This window comes from Somniosus microcephalus, chromosome 8, assembly GCF_052327205.1.
Source record: "Somniosus microcephalus isolate GS21.2 chromosome 8, FLI_Smic_1.0, whole genome shotgun sequence".
Classification (NCBI taxonomy): Eukaryota; Metazoa; Chordata; class Chondrichthyes; order Squaliformes; family Somniosidae; genus Somniosus; species Somniosus microcephalus.
In genome coordinates, this window is record NC_140994.1 from 220,835,494 (window position 1) to 220,851,904 (window position 16,411).

Genomic DNA, 16,411 nt, shown 5'->3' on the forward strand with positions numbered 1-16,411 from the left:
GCGTCGATTCTTTCAAATGCAAATTAGATATATATTTTTTTCCCCCAAAAGACAACATTTTGGGATACAGTATACAAGTAATGAGACATGAGATGACTTTGGGCCGATGATTCCCAAAGCTTTCTACCACTGGAAAGATTTCCTTAGCTCATGCCTGGATATGTTGTAGACTAATTGAGAGAGATTGATTGTTGTGATTAGTCAACAACTTCATTATTGTTGTATCATGCGACTACTAGGTTCATAGAAGGAGAATTAGATGGAACTTGATCATTTTTGTCTGGGGATTCCTTTGTTCCTATCTTGAATCCGGGGTGGAGGAAATGGGTCAAGTTCAATTTGGTGGGGGGAGGGGGGGTGGAGGGGAGGGAAGGGAATGTTCAGTTGAATTAAGTGGCAAAAGATAGAATGGCACCACCTTGAATGGGAGTGGAAGAAAATATGTAGATTAGGAACAGTATGAATGGGAATAGTCAGAGCCAGTATGAATGGGAATAGTCAGAGTCAGAGTCATAACGGCACAGAAGGAGGCCATTCAGCCCATCGAGTCTGTGCTGGCTCTCTAGAGCAATCCAGTCAGTCCCATTCCCCCGCTCTATCCCCATAACCCTGCAAGTTTATTTCCCTCAAGTGCCTATCCAATCCCCCCTTGAAAACATTGAGTGTCTCCGCTTCCCCCACTTCCGTCGGCAGCGAGTTCCAGGTCCTCACCACTCGCTACGTAAAAAGGTTTTTCCTCACATCCCCCCTGTATCTCTTGTCCAAACCCTTAAATCTGTGTCCCCTAGTCCTTGTACCATCAACCAGTGGGCACACCTTTCCCCGTCTAGCCTATCCAAACCCGTCATAATCTTGTACACGTCCCATCAAATCACCCCTCAACCTCCTTTGCTCGAATGAAAACAAATCCAGCTTCTCCAACCTGTCCTTGTAGCTAAGATCCCCATCCCCAGAACCATTCTGGTAAATCTCCTCTGCACCCTCTCAAGTGCCTTCACAACCTTCCTAAAGTGTGGTGACCAGAACTGAAGGAAATACTCCAGTTGTGGCCTAACCAGCGCTTTATAAAAGGTTCAGCGTAACTTCTCTACTTTTGTACTCAATACCTCTATTGATGAAGCCCATATGCTTTGTTAACCACTCTCTCATTATGTCCTGCCACCTTCAGGGTCCTATGCACATTAACTCCCAGGTCCCTCTGTCCCTGCACACTCTTTAAAACTGTGCCATTAAGTGTATATTGCCTCTCCCTGATCCTTCTGCCAAAATGCATCACCTCACACTTTGCTGTACAGGTAGACTATCCTTTATCCGAAAACCTCGGGACCAGCCGTGTTTTGGTTTTCGGAAAATTTCGGATTTCGGAAGGTATTTTATAAGACTGGGAAATTTGTCGGGGGTGGGTCGGGGGTGGGGGTCGGCGGGGGGTCGGGGGTGGGGGTCAGCGGTGGGGGGTCGGCGGAGGTCGGGGTTGGCGGGGGTCCGCGGGGGGGTCGGCGGGGGGGTCAGCGGGAGTCGGGGTCGGCGGGGGTCCGCGGGGGGGTCGGCGGGGGGGTCGGCGGGGGTCCACGGGGGGTCGTCGGCGGGGGTCGGGGTCGTGCGCCACTCTGGTCGTGTCGTGCGCACGACTTACGCTGAACGAAAAAACCTTCGGTTTTTTGAGGGTTTCGGTTTTCGGAAGTTCGGATAAAAGGTAGTCTACCTGTATTAAATTCCACCTGCCACTTGTCTGCCCATTCTGCTCGCCTTTCTATGTCCTGTTGCAGTCGATTGGCATCATCCTCACTGTTTGCCACACCTCCAAGTTTGGGGTCATTGGCAAATTTAGAAATTCTACTCTGTATTCCAATATCCAGGTCATTTATCAAAAAAATGCAGTGGCCCCAGCACTGACCCTTGGAGAACACCACTGTTTACTATCCTCCAGTCTGAAAAACAGCTATTTACCACATTTAGCTGTTTTCTGTCCTTAAGCCAATTCCTTATCCAAGCTGCCACTGACCCACCAATTCCATGAGCCTCAATTTTGTTAACCAGTCTTCTATGTGGTACTTTGTCAAATGCCTTCCTAAAATCCATGTAGACAACATCCATTGCATTCCCTTCATCAATCGTCCCTGTTACTTCATCAAAAAATTCATTAGATTAGTCAAACACGATCTGCCTTTCAGAAATCTGTGTTGGCTCTCCTTAACGAGCTTAAACCTTTCCAAGTGGCCGTTAAATTTTCCCTTGATTATTGTTTCTAAATCTTTACCCACCACTGATGTTAAACTGACCAGCCTGTAGTTACTAGAACTGTCCTTAAACCCTTTCTTGAACAATGGTGTCACATTTGCCACTTTCCAATCCTCAGGCACTTCCCCCACATCTAGGGAAGATTGGAAAATTATGGCAAGCCCTTCCGCTATCTCCTCCCTCAATTCCCTTAGCAACCTGGGATGCAAGCCAGCTGGACCAGACAACTTATCCACTCTAAGCATACCCAGCCTTTCTAGTACATCCTGTCTATCAATTTTCAACCCTTCCATTGCTTCTACCAATATTTTGTCAGCATCCACCTCCTTAGTAAACACCGATACAAAGTACTCATTGGAGTATTCTAGCCTTGCCCTGTGCCTCTAAACATATAACACCCTCTTTGTCGCTAATAGGCCCCACCCAGCCTCTTACTATCCGCTTACAGTTTACAAGCCGGTAGAAGATTTTTGGGTCCCCTTTTATATTAAACGCCATTCTACTCTCATTCTCTCTTTGTCAATCTTATTTTCATCTTCACTTCCCCTTTCAACTTATTGTATTTGGTCTGGTTCTCCCTTGAAGAATTCACCTGACATGCATCATACACCCTCTTTTTTTGTTTCATCGTCTTCTCTATCTCCCTCATCATCCAAGGAGCCCTTGCTTTGGTTCCCTTACCTTTCCCTTTTGTTGGAATGTACCTCGCCTGTACTTGGAACATCTCCTCCTTAAAGATCTCCCATTGTTCCATTACAGTTTATCCTGTCAGTCTTTGGTTCCATTTTAACCTGGCTAGATCCTTTCACATCCCATTGAAGTTAGCCCTATTCCAGTTTAGAAGTTCCACTCTAGATTGTTCCTTGCTCCTCTCCATTGCTAATCTAAATCTTACGATATGATGATCACTTGTACCCAAGTTTTCTCCCACAAACACTTGGTCGACCTGGCCCAGCTCATTCCCCAGCACCAGATCCAGCAATGCCTCCTTCCTAGCTGGGCCAAGAACATATTGGTGAAGGAAATTCTCCTGAACACATTTCAGAAATTCCCCCCCCCTCCTTTCTCTTTACCCTAGCATTATCCCAATCTATACTTGGGTAACTAAAGTCCCGCAATATCACCATTCTATAGCTCTTGCATACCTTTGCGATTTCTCTGCAGATTTGCTCCTCTGCCTCCCTCTCACTATTTGGAGACCTGTAGCATACTCGCAATAGCATGATCACTCTTTTTTCTCCTCAACTCTAACCAAATGGATTCTGTCCTTGTCCCCTCAAGAACATCCTCCCTTTCCAACACTACAATATCTTCCTTAATCAGCACTGCCACCCCACTTCCCTTTTTTCCTTTCCTATCTTTTCTGAACACCTTGTACCCATGAATATTAATTGCCTAGTCCTCACCATTTTTAAGCCATGTTTCTGTTATTGCCACAACTTCATATTGCCACGTGGCTAATTGTGCTTGTCGCTCACCAACCTTATTCACCACACTTTATGCGTTTACGTACATTCATTCTAAACCCATTTTTGAATTTTTCGTAGTTTCTTAGTCTGCTCCTATCTAATATGGTACTACTACCGCCTCTAGTACTACTCTCTTCTCTAGTACTATCCAACACTCTCACTCTTTTATGCATCTTATTCCTCTTTTCTACTCCTATATGCTGGTGCCCATCCCCTGCCAAGCTAGTTTAAACCCTCCCCAACAGCACTAGCAAACCTCCCCGCGAGAATATTGGTCCCGGCTCTGTTGAGGTGTAACCCATCCGGCTTGTAGAGCTCCCACCTTCCCCAGAAGAGTTAGAGTAGAAGAAAGTAGAGCAGAATTTCCTTCCTGGGTGCGGAGAAGCTTGCTTGTTCATTCCCCCCCTCATATACACTCATTCAGCAGTGTGCTTCATCAGTTTGTTGCACCATCTGAAGTGTGGCTTTGTTGCACCAAATGGATACTTCCTAAATTATATCTTCATTATGCGCATAAGATGGTTGATTACATAGTATTTTATTTACAGGAAGCTTTATGTTAAAGAATGCACCCATGAAATCAACTTTTATTGGTAATAAGAGTCGTGCTGCTTGAAGTGAGTCCAGCTGAAGCACACTGTAGGCAGGAGCTCCAGTTGAGAGAGGTTGGCATCATGTTTCCATCCCTCCTCCTGGAACACCGAAACATAGACTTGCGCTTTTATAGTATATTAATACCTCTCAAACATCTCAAAAGTGCTGCACATACAATGAGTTACTTTGAAGTGCAATAACTCATTTAGGTACAGTAACAATCCTAAAAGCAACAATGTATTTCGTAACATTGTAAAGGAAGGGAATGCTGGCCAGGAGATTAGAACTCCAAGTTCTTTGATTAGTACCATACGATGTTTAGCATCTATACAGAATATGCAGATAGGACCTTGACTTAGCAGCCCATCTGAAGGATGGCACCTCCAGCAATGTATTATATTCTGAACGTCAGCCTGAACTATGAGCTCAAGACTTGGAGTGTGACCTGAAAACAAAACCTTCTCCCTCATTCAAGTGTGCTACCAACTGAGTCGCGATCACATTATATACAGGGAACTTTCGTTTAACCGGAGGTTAAATGTCCAGAAAGCTCTATCTACCAGCAAAATTCAGGAGCCGTTTCCTATAAGTTTTTTTACTTCTTGTTGCTTTTTTTTCCTAGTCGTGGCTCCCAAGCGTCTAGCTGAAGCCGTTACTTAGCTACAGAGACGCTTTTAAGCTGTGGCCGACTGTTTTGAAGCTGTTGCTAAACAACAGGGTTTGTTGTTTCATACGGAGCTCAGAAGCTCCGTATGTTTTAACATTAGCGCTGGTTTATACGGCAGTTTTGATGGGACGGCACCAACTCGGTCCCGTCGGTACTGGATACCAGAAAGTTTCCTGTAGTGTCTAATTCTCAGGTTGGCTTGGCTCTTTGCTCATTTCTCCATTCTTAGATTATTTTTGTTCGATTGCACATTTTAATTACATGGAGCAATTGCTCATGGGCAATGGAGGCTACACAAGGAAAACTCCTTCAAATCTGCTATTTTAACACTTTAACTGCCTACTCTTCCAGGAGTTTAATTTGTGTTTTCCTGAATAAAACAAGTCAAACCAAGTGCAAGAGGGAAGGAAAAAAACATGACCGCATTTTATTAGCTTAATGAAAAACAGACAAGTCCTTTCTTTACAGAAAATGCAGGATAAATTTATTATGGTAGTAGGAGTACATCAATATGAATATGCAAATTCAACTGATTAGAAAATTGATTTACCTCTATATCTGAAAAAAAATTCCAATATAAAACTCAGATTACATTTGTTATGCTGAAAGGGTAAATATGTTAATGAAGGATATTAATTAAACCTAAAATGCATTTGAAGATTAGGCTGATTACAAAATAGACTATTATTGAAACACTGCAATACCTGCTGTAGAAAAAAAACTTGTCTCTAAGAAAGAAGGAAAGAAAATCACGCAGACACAGACCTGAAAGGATCATCTCCATTTTAGGCCAAAAAGGAGAAAGGCCATCCTTTCATCACATACAAGTAGCCCAATGATATGTTAGTGTGTATGTCAAATTAACAGATAATGGCCCAGAAATTCGGGTCGGGGGCTTCCCGCGGGTGCATGCCTCCGACCTGCACTTACCTTGCACGCCGGCCGTTGAGCTGTGGGCCCCCGTGGAATACCGATCCGGGGCCTGGTCCAGCTGCCGGCGCGCAGTGCTTGCGTATCCCAGGGGCGCAGTTAGTTCAATGCATCCCCTGGGATCACGTGGGCCATGGGGAGCCAATCAGAGCAGGGAATGCTCCATTCATAAGTCTGACAGGAAGTGCTGTCAAGACTTATAAATATTACGGCCCCAAAATAGCACTAAATCTTCAAATACATTTTTTTTTAAATCACATTTTTCAAATAAACTATAAATTACATGAAATAACTATTTTAAACAATAATTTAAATTTTTGAAAAAAATAATTTTATTTTCTAACGGGCTAAAAATAAACTTACCTTCCTTTAAAGTATTTAAAAATAATAAACTTGTGGAAAAAATGTTTTAATTTGAATTAATTCACCACTTACCTTGTAAAAAGCAGGCCTTTCGCCTGCTTTTTACATTTCTAAATTCTGCAGGCTTACCTTCCCGGGAAAACCTGTAAAAAAGACCGAAGTTCGATGCGCACGCGCAGCCTCCCCCGCGCACGCGTTCGACCTCTGAACCCCTGCTTTCAGGGGAACGGAAGTGCCGTTTTCCCGCGCATGTGCCGTGCATGCAGGAAACCGGCACTTCCATCGGGCCTACGGGTGAGTACCCCGTGCGTACTCACCCGTGGAGACCCAAATTTCTGGGCCAATATACTTGGAGTATAATTGGGAGGGGTGGTTTCACTGAAATCTGAAAAGAAAGCCAAAGACTTGTACAATGAGTTAGATGAAATAAGTAAGTAAGTCAAACAGAGGCAGATTAAATTCAGAGGCAAAATACTGCAGATGCTGGAAATCTGAATATATAAACAGAAAATGCTAGAAATACTTGATGACTTTTCATCAGAACTGGAAACAGTTTGAGATGTAACAAGTTTTAAGCAAGAACAGAGGTAGGGAAAGGAGGTAGGGGAGGAAAGGACAAAAGGGAAGATCTATGATAGGATGGAAGGCAGGAGAAATTAAATGACAAAAGGGATGATGGCACAAGACAAAAAGGGATGGTAATAGGACAAGTAAAGAAACAAAAAGATAAGAAAAATGATTTGCATTTATATAGTATCTTTCATGACCTCAGAGCATGCCAAAGCACTTTACAGCCAATGAAATACTTTTAAAAGTGTAGTCACTGTTGTAATGTAGGAAACGTGACAGCCAATTTGCACACAGCAAGATCCCACAAATACCAATGTGATAATGACTAGATAATCTGTTTTTGTGATGTTGATTGAGGGATAAGTATTGGCCAGGACACCAGGGATAACTCTCCTGCTTTTCTTCGAAATAGTGCCATGGGATCTTTTACATCTACATGAAAGACCAGACGGGGCCTTGCTTTAACAGCTCATCTGAAAGACGGCACCTCCAACAGCGCAGCAATCCCTCAGTACTGCACTGGCGTGTGAGCCTAGATTTCTGTGCTCAAGTCTCTGGAGTCAGACTTGAACCCAAAGCCTACTGACTCCGAGGCGAGAGTGCCATCAACTTTTTAAAAATTATTTATTGAACATTAAAAACATAGTGAACATTCCATTGTATCATACAACCTAAAAATGAGGTGGCAACCTGGGGAAGCTGCAACACAGGACTACATGCATGCTAAAAAGTGGAAGCAGCATGCTAAGCGATCCCACAATCAACGGATCAAATTAAAGCTCTGCAGTCCTGCCACATCCAGTCGTGAATGGTGGTGGACCATTAAACAACTAATGGGAGGAGGAGGCTCCATGAATATCCCCATCCTCAATGATGGTGGAGCCCAGCACGTGAGTGCAAAAGACAAGGCTGAAGCATTTGCAACCATCGTCAGCCAGAAGTGCAGAGTGGATGATCCATATCGGCCTCCTCCTGAGGTCCCCACCATCACAGAAGCCAGTCTTCAGCCAACTGGATTCACTCAACGTTATATAAAGGAACGGCTGAGCGTACTGGATACAGCAAAGACTATGGGCCTGACAACATCCCAGCTATCGTGCTGAAGACTTGTGCTCCACAACTAGCCACGCCTCTAGTCAAGCTGTTCCAGTACAGCTACAACACTGACATCTATCCAACAATGTGGAAAACTGCCGAGGTATGTCCTGTCCACAAAAAGCAGGACAAATCCAATCCGGCCAATTATTGCCTCATCAGTCTACTCTCAATCATCAGCAAAGTCATGGAAGGTGTCATCGACAGTGCTATCAAGCGGCACTTACTCACCAATAACCTGCTCACTGATGCCCAGTTTGGGTTCCGCCAAGACCACTCGGCTCCCAAACTCATTACAGCCTTGGTCCAAACATGGACAAAGGAGCTGAATTCCAGAGGTGAGGTGATAGTGACTGCCCTAGACAAGAAGCAGCATTTGACTGAGTGTGGCATCAAGGAGCCCCAGTAAAACTGAAGTCAATCGGAATCAGGGGGGAAAACACTCCACTGGCTGGAGTCATACCTAGCACAAAGGAAGATGGCTGTGGTGGTTGGTGGCCAATTATCACAGCCCCAGGACATCGCTGCAGGAGTTCCTCAGGGCAGTATCTATCCTAGGCCCAACCATCTTCAGCTGCTTCATCAATGACCTTCCCTCCAACATAAGGTCAGAAACGGGGATGTTCGCTGATGACTGCACAGTGTTCAGTGCCATTCGCAACTCCTCAGATAATGAAGCAGTCCATGCCCGCATGCAACAAGACCTGGACGACATTCAGGCTTGGGCTGATAAGTGGCAGGTAACATTCTCGCCATGAAGTGTTAGGCATAAACTATCTCCAACAAGCGAGAGTCTAACCACCGCCCCTTGACATTCAACGGCATTACCATCGCTGAATCCCCCACCATCAACGTCCTGGGGGTCACCATTGACCAGAAACTTAACTGGACCAGCCACATAAATACTGTGGCAACAAGAGCAGGTCAGAGGCTAGGTATTCTGCGGCAAGTGTCACATCTCCTTACTCCCCAAAGCCTTTCCACCATCTACAAGGCACAAGTAATGAGTGTGATGGAATACTCTTCACTTGCCTGGATGAGTGCAGCTCCAACAACACCCAAGAAGCTCGACACCATCCAGGACCAAGCAGCCTGCTTGATCGGCACCACATCCACCACCTTAAACTTTAACTCCCTCCACCACCGGCATAGTGTGGCTGCAGTGTGTACCATCTACAAGATGCACTGCAGCAACTCACCAAGGCTTCTTCGGCAGCACCTCCCAAACCAGCGACCTCTTCCACCTAGAAGGACAAGGGCAGCAGACGCATGGGAACACCACCACCTCCAAGTTCCCCTCCAAGTCACACACCATCCTGACTTAGAAGTATATTGCCGATCCTTCATCGTCGCTGGGTCAAAATCCTGGAACTCCCTCCCAACAGCACTGTGGGAGTACCTTCACCATACAGACTGCAGCGGTTCAAGAAGGTGGCTCACCACCACCCTCTCAAGGACAATTAGGGATGGGCAATAAATGCTGGCCTTACCAGCGATGCCCACATCCCATAAACGAATAAAAAAAAAAATCCATTCCACACTCTGCAGTCATCCCTCCAACACATATTATCAAAACCTGAAGTTTAATTTTTCTCCTGTATCATATATTAAATCAATTGTACCTTAAGAATTGATCATAAAATACTATCTTTAAATTCCTTTCTGAATAAAACATCCACAGAGCCTTAATGATCTTTTAGCTTATATTTAAAATACTCTTTTAGGTTTATTCTCCTCCCTTTAAAAAAAAAGACCATTTCTTCTTTGCACAATCACGAATCTAGCCAAACTGAACATTAAATTAATTGGCAAATAAAAACAGAAAATGCTGGAAATACTCAGCAGGTCAGACAGCATCTGTGGAAAGAGAAACAGAGTTAACATTTCAGGTCGATGACCCTTCGTCAGAACCTGACCTGAAATGTTAACTCTGTTTCTCTCTCCACAGATGCTGCCTAACCTGCTGAGTATTTCCAGTATTTTCTGTTTTTATTTCAGATTTCCAGCATCCGTGGGATTCCCATTCGCGCTTTTTGGTCCCTACCCAGCAAGTAAACCTCAACTGTCGAACATAGTGCTTAAAATCCTTTAACTGTGGACATAACACCAGTAAATGGGACAGAGTCTCATCTCATGACCCACACACTGGGCAAGCTGCCACCTCCACTTGCCCAATCTTACACAAGACCATCATGGTAAAAATCCTGAGCCAATTTGAAATCCAGTTCCATCCACCCTGGAGATTTAAAATTCGCCCACACTCCCTTCCAAATCCTGTTGAAGTCCAGCTGTGGGTATATACTCTGCCAGAACTGACTAGCAGGTGTCTTGAATCTCCATTCTCTAAACACCCCATAGAAATCTCGAGTATTACAGTTGTCAAATTGGACCAACTCCTCCCCTTTCTCCAGCAGAAAGCTTGGAAAAGTGGGACGCATTTTACTTCCTTTGGAGTTTTGCACATTTAATACTTACATCCAATCCTGTGGCATTGCCCTCACAATCTTCTCATACATGATCATAATTGCTTTTTTCTCTACCTCCTGATCCTCCTCCCAAACCACATCCCTCACTGCCAATTCCGGCAACCAACCTGAAATTACCTCATAATACATCTTTCACATATAGAATACCAGCTTTTATAAAAAGGTTGAATAAATAAAACCTCTGCAATATTGACCCACCTGTTCAATAATAAGGGCGGTTCTAAAAATTCCTCAGCACCCTTGGGCATAAACTGCACACTTTTTAAAAATTGGGCCCAAGTCTCTACAACCCCCTTATAATACCTAGGGAAAGGTTTAATCGATTTCAAAAGTATATTCTTGTATTCCGTATAAAATATCCCCTGCCCTCCCATCCCACTTAGTTTTAAAAATGCTGAAAACAACTCTTCTAAAAACTTGTATTTGACTTCTGAAGAAATCTCTTCACCCATTTGATTCTAAAGTATTTTTTCTTCAAATCAGTGTCTGGGAAATTGAGTCCTCCCTGATTTCTCCGTCCAATGATGGTATTGTAAGCAACCAAGGCTGGTTTCCCTTCCCATAAAAACCTTACACAAGCCTCTCGGATGGACTTTCCCGCCCACTCAGGAACATCCTCCACCATCAATAATAAATACCATAGTTTGGATAGCAGGAGAGCCGACACCACTTTCACTCTTCCATGCACTTTCAACCACCTTCTTTCCCATCTTCCCAAAATCTTTTTAATTTTCATAACCTTCAGTTCCCAATTTAATCGATCCACTTCATCCGTCTTTCTTGCACCCCATATGCACCCCCAGAACTTTGAAAACCTCCACCACCTTAAAGGGGCTTTCCTCCAACCATTCCTCCCTACCCCTTCCCGCAACCAGGCATTGGGACTTGCTATAATTCACTCTGGCTCCTGAAGCTCTGCAATATTCCTCCACTACTCCCATAGCTTCTCTCACTGACACCCCATCTCTCAATGTTACGGTTGTGTCATCTACATATTGGTGCATCACCGACACCCGCCTGGAACTGGGAACCGCAATCCTGACTCCGCCTTGTTCCTTTCGCATCATGTAACCTAATGGTTCTGCTACCAATGTGTACAACCAGTGAAGGAAAAGGTTGATGCCGTCATCAATGCTCCAAAGCCATAGAACGTGTCAGAGTTAAAATCTTTCCTTGGAATGTTCCAGTACTACACACGTTTTTTACCTGAGTTAGCGAGCATGTTAGATGCATTGCATGAGCTCCTCAAGAAGAATGTCCAGTGGAAGTGGACGAAAGCGCAATAAGAAGCTTATGACGCTTGTAAGAGAAATCTCTCTAGCAAAGCTTTACTTGTGCACGGCGGCACAGAGCGTGAGCTGAACTAGCGTGTGATGCTTCCAGTTACAGTGTGGCAGCGGCCATAAGCCATGTAATGGATGACAGCCAAGAGGAACCAATCGCATCGCGAACCTTCCAAAGAGCGAAAGAAACTACGCACAAATTGAAAAGGAAGCACTCGCCATAGTGTTTGGAATCAAGAAATTCCAACAGTTCCTGGTCAGCAGAAAGTTTACCCTGATAACTGATCACAAACCGCTCCCAGCAATATTGGGGCCCAAATCTGCCATCCCTGTAAGAATGCAATTGATGTGCCATCGATAACTCAAAGGCAAGGAGTTTAAAGGATTCAACTAAAGGCTTTTAATCACTAAGAACATTGCAGGTCTTTACACATCGAGTTCGTCTGATAGAATGACTCATACAGCTCTTGAGATCTTTATATGACAAAAGACAGGGGCGTAGCCAATACACACAATAGGAAAAAGGGGGCGGTACACACAATACAAAGCAGGTAAAACACAAGGGCTGATGAAGGCATATATTTCATCACATTCACCCCTTCTACAGATTTAGTCTGTCCGGGGGTGTGATAGTCCTTCCTGAACGTCGCAACAGTACCTCGGGTTCCGACCGGGAGTCCGTGGTGCCCTCCTGGGCATACCCATGTGTTGGGGGTGTTGCGGGTACTTCTGGGGGTGGTGAGCCTGGGGATGGTGGAGGTTCTTCTGGGGGTGGTGGTGATGGGTCGTCGTCGCTTCCTGCCGAGGCGAGGTCCTTTATGGACACGGTGTCCTCACGCCCGTCGGCGTGCTTGACGTATGCGTACTGTGGGTTTGCGTGGAGTAGGTGTACTGCCTCCATGAGTGGATCCGTTTTGTGGCCCCTCACATGCTTTCGTAATAGGACTGTCCATGGGGTGGAGAGCCACGAGGGTAGGGACACTCCTGAGGTTGATTTGCGGGGAAACACAAACATCTTCTCGTGAGGAGTGGCGTTAGTAGCAGTACACAGTAGCGACCTTATCGAGTGGAGTACGTCTGGGAGGACCTCTTGCCAGCGGGAGGTGGGGAGGCCTTTAGACCTTAGTGCTAAGGTGACCGCCTTCCACGCTGTCGCGTTCTCCCTCTCCACTTGCCCATTACCCCGGGGGTTATAACTAGTGGTCCGACTCGTGGCTATCCCCTTCGACAGCAGGTATTGGCGCAGTTCGTCGCTCATGAACGACGCCCCCCTGTCAGTGTGGATGTAGTTAGGCATGCCGAACGTGCAAAACAGGTTGCCGAGGCACTTGATGACCGTGGCACTGGTCATGTCTGGGCAGGGGTAGGTGAATGGGAAGCGGGAGTACTCGTCCACAATGTTGAGAAAGTACACATTGCGGTCGGTGGAGGGGAGTGGTCCCTTGAAATCTAAGCTCAGGCGCTCGAATGGCCGTGTAGCTTTGATCAGGTGGGCTCGGTCGGGCCTGAAAAAACGGGGCTTGCATTCCGCACAGGTGCGGCAGTCCCTGGTCATAGACCGGACCTCCTCGATGGAATAGGGCAGGTTACGGGATTTTATAAAGTGGAATAGCCGGGTGACCCCCGGGTGGCAGAGGCCATTGTGGAGGCCCTGTAGCCTGTCCCCCTGGATAGTGGCACACATCCCTCGTGATAGGGCGTCGGGGGATTTGTTGAGGGCCCCCGGCCTATATATTATGTCGTACTCAAACGTGGAGAGTTCGATCCGCCACCTGAGAATTTTGTCGTTCTTGATCTTCCCCCTCTGTTTGTTGTTAAACATGAAGGCTACCGACCGCTGGTCGGTAAGCAGGGTGAAGCGTTTGCCGGCTAGGTAGTGCCTCCAGTGCCGCACTGCCTCCACTATGGCCTGGGCCTCCTTCTCTACCGAGGAGTGCCTGATCTCGGGCCCTTGGAGGGTTCTTGAGAAAAAGGCTACGGGCCGCCCATCCTGGTTGAGGGTGGCTGCTAAAGCGAAGTCGGACGCATCGCTTTCGACCTGGAAAGGGATGTTTTCGCCCACTGCCCGCAGCACGGCCTTCTCAATGTCGTGTTTAATGCTGTTGAAGGCGGCGTGGGCCTCGGCCGTGAGCGGGAAGGACGTTGATTTCAGGGGGGGATGGGCCTTGTCGGAATAATTGGGGACCCATTGGGCGTAATAGGAGAAAAACCCCAGGCACCTTTTCAGGGCCTTGGGAGTGTTTGGTAGGGTAGCTCCCGTAGGGGGCGCAATCGGTCGGGGTCCGGACCGATTTCCCCGTTTTCCACCACGCAGCCCAGGATACAGAGGCGCGTGGTGCTAAAGACACACTTATCCTCGTTGTAGGTGAGGTTGAGTCTGAGGGCGGTTTTCAGAAATCTCGCGAGGTTCGAGTCGTGGTCTTGCTGGTCGTGGCCGCAGATGGTGACGTTGTCTAGGTATGGGTAGGTGGCTGTTAACTGGTTCTCATCGACCATGCGGTCCATCTCCCACTGGAAGACCGAGACCCCGTTCGTTACCCCAAAGGGGACTCTGAGGAAGTGGTAGAGGCGTCCGTTCGCCTCGAAGGCGGTGTATGGACGGTCCTCCGGCCTAATGGGGAGCTGGTGGTATGCCGATTTTAGGTCGATGGTGGAAAACACCCGGTATTGCGCGATTTGGTTAACCATATCCGCTATGCGGGGCAGAGGGTAGGCGTCTAGCTGGGTGTATAGATTAACCGTCTGGCTATAATCTATCACCATCCGCTTCTTTTCGCTACCCTTAACTACTACTACCTGGGCGTGCCACGGGCTGGTACTGCATTCGATGATACCCTCCCGCTTGAGTCTTTCTACTTCCGATGCAATGAATCGTCTATCCTCCCAGCTGTACCGCCTACTCTTGGTCGCTATGGGTCGACAGTTGGGTGCGAGGTTGGCGAACAGAGAGGGCGGCTTGACCTTCAGGGTAGCCAGACCGCACACTGTGATGGGCGGCTGGGACCCACCGTAGGTAAGCGTGATACTTTGGTGGTGGCACTGGAAGTCCAGACCCAAGATCACGCTCACACAGAGATCTGGCATTATCAATAGTTTAAAATCTCTGTAATCAGTGCCTTTTACCGACAACATAACTGCGCAGAAACCTGTAATTTTTGAGGTATGAGTCTTATCAGCCATGGCGATTTTGCCCTGTGTGGGGACTATCGTTAGTGAAAGTCGTTTTACCAGGCTAGGATGACTAAAACTTTCGGTGCTTCTGCAGTCAATCAAGCATTTAACCTTGTTCCCGTTTACCTCTATGTCCATCATCGATTTAGACAACGGATGTGGCCTGGATTGATCCACTGTGATTGAGGCCACCAGTGGGTCCTGGAGGTCCGTGTAGTCGGGGCAAGATGGTGGATTCCATGAGGGTGGACAAGATGGCGTCCAAGATGGCCGCTCCCATGGCGTGCACGCGGCGGTGGTGGAGTTGGAGGCGGGGTTCCCTCTGCAGACTTTGCTGAAATGTCCTTTCTTCCCGCATTTAAAACAGGTGGTGCCCTTTGCTGGGCACGGATGCCTGGAGTGTTTGTCCTGGCCGCAGAAGTAGCATTTCGGGCCCCGATGCATCGCGGCAGTAGTGGGGCTCCTGGGTGGGGGCTGGGGCTCCAATGGTGCTGGGCTGGCCTGAGACCTGGGAGGTGAAGATGGCGGCCCCCATGGCGTGCACGAGGCGGAGTGGGCCGCATGGCCTGAGGAACAGGATTCAGAGTTCCTCTGGGCCATATCCAGCGATCGCGCTATACCCATAGCCTGTTTTAAGTCCAGTCCCTCCTTTTCAAACAGTTTCTGCCGAATGTAATTTGAACTGAGGCCCGCAATAAAGGAGTCTCGTATCAGCTCCTCTGTGTACACGATGGCAGACACGGCCTTAAAGTTACAGTCTCTGCCCAGTACTTTTAGGCTTAGCATAAAGTCCTCTAGTGACTCACCATGCCGCTGCGTGCGAGTAGTCAGAAGATGCCTGGCGTACACCTCGTTTATTGGCCGCACGTAGTGGGCCTTCAGAATGGTGCAGGCATCCCCGTAGCTGGTGGCATCTTGGATGAGAGGGGAGACCCGATGGCTCACCCAGTTTCGCAGGATTCCCAGTTTCACGTCTCCGGTGGCGGTTGCGGCTGCTATGGCGGTGGATGAGTTTGCAATGAAAAATTCGAAGCATTGGAACCAGTGTCTGAACTGTGTGGCTGCGTCTGAGGCATGGGGGTTCAGATCCAAGTGCTCTGGTTTCAGGAGTCGATCCATCTTGGTGTTTTAGTGATTAAAATTGATGTGCCATCGATAACTCAAAGACAAGGAGTTTAAAGGATTCAACTAAAGGCTTTTAATCACTAAGAACATTGCAGGTCTTTACACATCGAGTTCGTCTGATAGAATGACTCATACAGCTCTTGAGACCTTTATATGACAAAAGACAGGGGCGTAGCCAATACACACAATAGGAAAAAGGGGGCAGTACACACAATACAAAGCAGGTAAAACACAAGGGCTGATGAAGGCATATATTTCATCACAGCAATGTTGGGTAGTGTTGTTGTCACAATATGATGACATGATTGAATATCGCACTTCAAAGCAAAACGCAATTGCAGATGCCTTGTCTAGGTTGCCACATGAATACTCGTGTTGGGAGTGAAGGTGCGATTGTCACGCTATGTGCAGTTGACAAAG

The 16,411-nt window shown here is 46.9% G+C and overlaps 1 long non-coding RNA gene across 2 annotated transcripts in view; it reads right to left on the reverse strand.

Moving 5' to 3' along the window:
• LOC147114115 (uncharacterized) overlaps positions 1–16,411 on the reverse strand; it is a 211,607-nt gene that overhangs the window by 60,344 nt on the left and 134,852 nt on the right. The window contains exon 1 of one of the 2 annotated variants that reach the window (XR_015079155.1): positions 5,899–6,006. The exons of the other annotated variant lie outside the window; for it this stretch is intronic. This is a non-coding gene — a long non-coding RNA (uncharacterized LOC147114115). Of the gene's footprint in view, positions 1–5,898; positions 6,007–16,411 lie in introns of those variants that run through there. 2 annotated transcript variants of the gene reach the window in all.